The sequence below is a fragment of the Vipera berus genome, assembly GCF_964194415.1.
Source record: "Vipera berus genome assembly, chromosome: 1".
NCBI classification, from domain to species: domain Eukaryota; kingdom Metazoa; phylum Chordata; class Lepidosauria; order Squamata; family Viperidae; genus Vipera; species Vipera berus.
In genome coordinates this window covers 150395293-150403256 of record NC_138202.1, presented here as the reverse complement: position 1 = coordinate 150403256, position 7964 = coordinate 150395293, and positions in this window count along the sequence as shown.

The window sequence follows — 7964 nt, the reverse complement described above, 5'->3', positions numbered from 1 at the left end:
TATGTGTGCACTAATTATTTCAACACCAATACATTTTAACAACATATTCTATTTGTAAATGAATGCAAATGCAAATTATACAATTTTTTGTGCAAAAATAAAACAAAATAACAGATTTAAGAACTGTTATCATTAGTTATCCTTAGATAAAAAATAATTCCATCATCCAAAACTTTGTTATACTGTATTTAACAAACAGATGCTTTGGGATTAAAAAAAAAGACTGACTACATTTGATTGTGTATCACCATGGCATTAAAACAAAATTCGAACAGTGTATGAAAAATAAAGGTTCCCTAAACGTCTGCTGGCTATATGTATACATTTTCTTTGATAGCACTCTATTGCCTTCTTTTTAGCATTTTTTTCAACTTCCCAGCTTAAAAAAGGCAAGGCACTGGGAGCTGAAAGTTACAGAGACTGTTTAAGCAGGTTGCTAAGCAACCTGTTCACACTCGGCCCTTCTTACCCTCCCACTTTTAAATTAGCCTGTACGGATCGCATTTCCCTCGATCTGAGCCATCTGAAGGCCCGTCGCTGTGATGCATTCTGCTGCTCTGCAACCTGGCTGCCTGAGGAGAATTTGGCTCTCTGGAACAGTTTCCTTCAGCTTTTTTTTTGTGTGCAAAAAAAGGTGCCAGAACGCTGTTCTGAGCATTCTATGGGGAAAAAAGCCCTGGATATATCACATATAATTGAAGATTGTAATTAGTTGCGTGTGCACATTCAGCAAGTGTGATGTATTTGTGCTGGCATTTCTAGGCTTCTTTCCAACCACATCCAGAAAAATTTGTAACAAACATTGGAATTCTTAAGGCCATGTTTGGTATTTCCCAGCAATCTGCTACTGGAAGGAAAAAGCAATCCCTGCTGCGTTACTGATCCAAGAGAAGCATTTGCATGTATGCAGGTATCATTAGGGTGCCATAGTTATGGATGAGAAATATTGGTTGCAAAGTTTGCATTTCTGGATGTAATACAGATATTTTGGACTTATTTTTGTTTCTTTGCATGTTTGATATTTTAAAAAAGGCATATGCTACTGACTACGCTTATGCACATATGTAAAATCTTTTGCTAGGATACATGACCATTGCTTTTCCAGCATGTGAAAAGTGAAAGATTGTGACTAAGCAAAATTTTAATGTACAGATAATACCACCAGAAATTATTTTAGCCTTTTTAATAAATGTTGTTATTGATGTTAAGCTCACCATGGAAAACATCATATATTGTTATGTATATACTAGGTTAATTATTTAAAGACTGAAGTGCAACATAACTAGATTCTAAATAATCTATTTTTCAAAACACACAACAGTCCAAACAGTAAAAGTAAAGTCCAAATTAAGAATATTTCATTCTTGGGATTTAATTAATTTAAAGTGGTTTAGTTGTAATAGATGCTTAGATTCAAAATAGTTTTCGAGAGTATGTACAAAAGATACTATTTTTTTCTAGCATCAGCTAAATTAGACATATTACATTGAGAAAAATGTTTCCCATATTCTTAGAAGTGCTTTATTGCGTGTCTGGAAAAAGTATTATTATAAGTTAAATTATAAAATACCGATTTGGGGAATTCCTGGACACGCGATAGAGGGCGTATCTATGGGAGTGAGTTTGGATATGGTTTCTTATAAGGAATTACTTAGATTGGAAGGGAATGATTGGCAACTTAAATCATTAGATGAGTTAAGACAAGACAGCATAAATTACTCTTGGTTTCAATATACCCAATTGAAAGCTAGGTGGAAGTTAGATTAAAAGGTTGGCATCACAATTACAGATCAAAATTTAGTAAAACAAATTAGAGACTTAAATTGTGCACATATAAAGAGGATATATAATGCTTTAATTGAATTGGATTCGGAAACGGAATTAGTTAAAGATTGTATGATAAAGTGGGCACAAAATATTCAGGAACCAATTTCGTTGGACACTTGGGAGATAATTTGGGTCAGAAATGTTAAATTTACTCAGGCTCAAAACTTAAGAGAAATTTTTTATAAAATGTTTTATAGATGGCATCTGGATCCCAAGATGTTGTCTAAAATGTATCCTAACTTACAGTCTAAATGTTGGAGATGTGGTAGTTTAGAAGCCACCTATTTTCATATGAGGTGGACTTGTAGAAATATAAAAGCTTTTTGGATTAAAATTTGGTGGAACATTCAAAAGATTTTTAAGAGAAAGATAAAGTTTTCTCCGCAATTGTTTTTATTGGGTATTGTTGTAGATTGTGATGTTAAAGAAACCAATTTGATGTTGAATATGATAACAGCAGCACGGTTACTGGTGGGACAATATTGGAAGAAGGATAGTTTGCCTACTATAGAAGAATGGGTGCTTAAAGTTTCGAATCTTGCAGAAATGTCTAAGATTTCTGCTTATTTGAAAGATCATTCACAGGAAAGATATATTTCAGTTTGGAGGAGATGGATAGATTATATTCAGAATAAATATGGGACTAAAAAGTTCCATTTAGCTTATGAGTTGATTTTATGTTAAAGGGGAGTTAAAGCACATTATGAATTTGGTTAATTGTATATCATGTATAACTTTTTATTTAGAATATGATTATTATAACTATAATCCTGTATTTAGCTCTGAGAAGTGGGGGGGGAAGTGGGGGGGTTTGGGGTGGGGGGATTTGGGGATATATTGTAAAATCTTGTTTTTGTAAAACTCTTTAATAAAAGAAAAGAATATTTCATTCTTAAGAATTGTTTAATTTAAAGTGGTTTAGTTGTAATAGATGGTTAGATTCAAAATAGTTTTCGAGAGTATGTACAAAAGATACTATTTTTTTCTAGCATCAGCTAAATTAGACATATTACATTGAGAAAAATGTTTCTCATTTCTTTCGTTACCTTTATTAATTTCATTGCAGAGATGTTAACATAGGAAATAGATTATTTTGTTATCTAATTTTACTTTCCAAAAGACAGAAGCAGATGAAAAATGTGAGGTTCTTTCCTGTTGGCTTTTTTGAATTAGCTGTTTTAGATTCTAAAAGTTTAGTTCCTAAAGAAGTAACCCTGTAAATAATTTTAATGTCCTCCTCCACTGCAGGCTCTTTTATGACTCAAGGACTTCAACTCCCAGAATTCCTGAGCCAGCATGGCTCAGCTTGGAAACCTTTCCCTTTCCCCTCAGCATGGCTGGCTCAGGATTTCTGGGACTTGAAGTCCACGAGTCATAAAAAAGGGCCAAGATTGCCTAGCCCTGCAACAATAGGCTTTCAGAGGGAGCTTTTTTTTGCAAAAAAAGGTGCCAGAACGCCATTCTGAGCATTCTATGAGAAAAAAAGCCCTGATTTTTTTAAAATAAAAATATATGTTGTCTTGGTTCCCCAACATCTGACGCACACCTTGTAAATCTGGTTGATGACTAAGCCAACATGATTCCCCTAGTTTGTGTCACTCTAAGGTTTGAGGTAGGCAAGTGAAGCAGTAGAGGTCTTTGCCCAAGGACCCATACTGGTAATATAGGTACCAGTTGGGATTTGAACCCAGTCTCTCACATCAAAGGTGGCATTCTAACTACTGTCTAGTCATGTGAGGGCAACATTAGGAAAAAGGATTTATGAGAAGCTGGAGAAGTACCAGGGCCTGTAGGGAGCAGCTAGAGAGGATGTGGAAAGTAGAGGCCAAAGTGATCCCAGTGGTGATATGACCACTGGGGGCTTTGACTCCTAAGCAGGGAGAGAGATTCCAATTAATATCAGGAATGTCCAGAAGAGGGCAGTGCTAGGAACAGCCAAGATCCCTCAAATTCCCAGGCCCCTGACAGGATGCAAGACTGAGGAAGACACAGACCACCCATAGGGATGAGAAGGATTTTTTTAAAAAAAAATATTGTGATCAACTGATATATTTTAAATTATGATCACATGGAAGAAGAACCAGAAATCTGTGTGAGTATGTTCAGAGAAATGCAATGATTTTTATGATTGGAATAGTTTGGAAGAATATAAACACCACAAAGCCAATTGCAATAAGGATGAGAATTAAAACAGCTTGACAAACTACTATACTCATCTAGCTATAGTCCACACAACGGTGGGATTCAGCTGGTTTGCACCACTTCAGCAGTACCAGTAGATAATTTTTTGTTGCCTAGGCCCAGAATGGACTTCCGGAAGCAGCATCTACACAGAGAACCGGTTGTTCACATATTTGAATCCCACCAGTGAGCCCACACCTTACTTCTTGTGGAGGAACTGAAGCTGGAGTAGGCCCAAAGGAAACGTTGTTAGCATACTGAATTACGATAATAGCTACTGCTTTTAGATTTTTATATACTGATATTTCCTGTTCTGTGAACTCCCCCGCTTATTACAGACGAACTCAGCATTGAAAGAGGAAGTGCTTCAGTACAAAGATTCTACTTCTTCTTTTTTTTCTCTTTGTAAATATAGTCTGAATAATAATTTAACCCATGGGTTAAAATACCGGTGTTTTAAGCATTCAAATTTTGTATTTATAGGCCGCTGTTTTGTGTTTGAATTGGTTGAGAACTGTGTTGCCTTAATATGGATGCTGGAATTCCAGTGAACTCTTCAAAAATGGAAACACTGGAGATTTGTCATCAGGCTGGAAAAAAGAAAAAAAAAGAACAGGTCAAGTGGACTGAAAAATAAAATGTCAAATATCTATATCCTACTTAAAAAATAAAATAAAATAAAATAGGTAACATTTGGATTTGTATTGCTTAAAGGTGTTTCTATGGTTCCAAGGATCTTTGAGGTAAAATGGTTGAACTGGCAAACTTCCTGAGAGTCCAGTGTTTGGAGACTGGATGTTTTGGGATATCTTTTTCTTTCTAGGCAAAATGTTCCCTTTCATAAATCAATAAAATAAACGCTGCTATGCTAGTACCACTTAGAAAATTTCTTGCGGTTCTTATTTCCTTATTCAAACATGGAGGGTCCTGTTAGGGGACTGATTCTGAATGGACATACCGTTTGCATTTCCATCACAGTATCTGAAGCAAACTTTAATTTAACAAAGCATGCTTCTCAACTGATATAAATGTAAACAAGTCAATCAGCTAAAATAATTACCCATCACAACCTCCAGTGGAACCTTGTGGGGCAGTTGCAGTGTTGCAGCCAGTACGTTATTACCTTGAGAGCAGCTGAGACTTTCATTTCTCTTTCCAGTGAAAACGCTTCACACTTGAATTTTTCTGCAGTACAACCTGAAGCTGCTTCATTCCTGTGTGTAAACTGTCTGGAAATGAAGCCAGCTTATGAAACCCCTTTCTGGAGTTTGGATTTCAGCACCTTTCTCTACTATGGTCACAGTCCTGGCCCTTTATTCTCTTTGGCCGGCAGCTACTTAGTCCTCTAGTGAATGGATCTTCCTGTTTTTTTACTCCTCCCATCCTGGCCATGAAACAAGCTATAATAACTTTCCTTTCTTTGAGCAGGAAAGAAAGAAAGAAAGAAAGAAAGAAAGAAAGAAAGAAAGAAAGAAAGAAAGAAAGAAAGAAAGAAAGAAAGAAAGAGGGAGGGAGGGAGGGAGGGAGGGAGGGAGGGAGGGAGGGAGGAAGGAAGGAAGGAAGGAAGGAAGGAAGGAAGGAAGGAAGGAAGGAAGGAAGGAAGGAAACCGCCATACCCTTCTTCCATTCACTTGCACTAGAAATTCATGTGTGTGTATGTATGCGCACTCATGCACATGTATTTTAAAGGGAAGAAGAAATGGTTTGTAGGTTGAAGTACCCTTAAGAAGGGGACAGCTGGGAGCCAAGGACAAGGTGATCAGACAGGACAGGAAACCCCAGAGGGAAACTTGCCTGACATCCTGCAAGTAGCCAGTTGAGAAGCAGGTGTCTGCCTGTCTGTAAAGAAATGAAAAATAGCAAGCAAATTGGACAGTAAGAAAACACTAAGGTGTTATTGGAAATAAAAGTGATATTAAAAATACCACTTACCCATATTTTAAAACATTAGCTCTGGAGGAGTGTGTGTTTATGTGTGTGTGTGTGTGGGGGGGGAATTAAATGTTGAAACCAAATAGGACAGGTACTATGATAGGTGAGCCCTTTAGCATCTAGATCCTGAATTGGAGATACCTCCCTAATGGCATTTAAAAATAAAGCTAGCTAAAACTTCTATAATAATATAAGCATCTGAGATAACCATGGTCATAAACTTAGAGAGAACTTGGGAAGGATTCCATGGATGAGAATCCTCAAGGGGAAAACAACTCAAGAAGCTTGGGAAATTTTGAAAAGTGAGATAATAAAGGCCCAGTCTAGCACAATACCATCAAAGAAGAAAAATAACAGCTCTCAAAAGAAACCAGCATGGCTGCATAAAGAACTCTCTGATAAATTGAAAGATAAAAAGGACAAGTATAAGAAGTGGAAAGAGGGGCACATAACTAAGGCAGAATATCAGCAAACAGCCCGTCCCTGCAAAGATGAAGTGAGGAAAGCTAAGGCTCAAAATGAACTAAGGCTTGCGACCAAAGTCAAAAATAACAAAAAAGCTTCTTTCAACATGTAAAACAAGAAAAAGTTAAGGAAATGATTGGTCCATTAGTGGGGGAAAGTGGCAAGAAGGTGACAAGCAACAGGGAGAAAGCAGAACTATTTAACTCGTTTTTTGCATCTGTCTTTACACAAAGGGGAAAAACAGTCCAACCTACCAAAACCAGTGCCATAAAAAACAGAATAGAAACGCAAGTTAAGATAGGCAAAAAAATGGTAAGTGAACACCTGTCCAGCCTAGACGAGTTCAAATCACCAGGACCAGATGGATTACACCCCAAAGTTCTCAAGGAACTGGCAGACATGATCTCAGAACTACTGAAGTATATTTTTCAAAGATCCTGGAGCACTAGGGAACTACCAGAGGACTGGAAGAGAGCTGATGTAGTTCACATCTTCAAAAAAGGGGAAAAAATAGATCCAGGAAACTACAGACCTATAAGCCTGACCTCAATACCTGGGAAGATTCTGGAAAAGATAATCAAACAACAAATCAGCGAACACCTTGATGCAAACAAAGTCATCACTAAAAGTCAACATGGGTTTGTTAAAAACAGATCATGCCAGACAAATCTTATTGCATTCTTTGACCAAGTGACAAAATTAGTGGACCAGAGGAATGCTGTAGATATAATTTACTTGGACTTCAGTAAGGCATTTGATAAAGTAGATCACAACCTACTACTTGATAAGATAGAAAAATGTGGGTTAGATAGCATCACCACCAGATGGATTCGTAGCTGGCTGACAGGCCGTACTCAGTGTGTGGTCCTCAATGGAACTGCATCTACATGGAAGGAAGTGTGTAGTGGGATGCCCCAGGGCTCTGTTCTGGGCCCAGTGCTCTTCAACATCTTCATTAACGATTTGGATGAGGGGATAGATGGGGAACTCATCAAATTTGCAGACGACACCAAGCTGGCAGGAATAGCCAATACTCCAGAAGATAGGCTTCAGGAGGATCTGGACAGAATCCAACACTGGGCGCTATCTAACAAAATGAAATTCAATGGTGAAAAAAGTAAGGTTCTACATTTAGGCAGGAAAAATCAAACGCATAGGTATAGTATAGGTGGTACCTTGCTCAATAGTAGTAACTGTGAGACGAATCTCAGAGTTCTAGTAGACAATCACCAATATGAGCCAGCAGTGTGCTGCAGCTGCCAAAAAAGCCAACACAGTGCTAGGCTGCATTAACAGAGGGATAGAATCAAGATCACGTGAAGTACTAACACCACTTTACAATGCTTTGGTAAGGTCACACCTGGAATACTGCATCCAGTTTTGGTCACCACGGTGTAAAAAAGATGTTGAGACTCTAGAAAGGGTACAGAGAAGAGCAACAAAGATGATTGGGGGACTGGAGGCTAAAACATATAGGGAACGGTTGCTGGAATTGGGTATGTGTAGTTTAACAAAGAGAAGGGTTGAGGGGTGACATGATAGCAGTGTTCCAATATCTC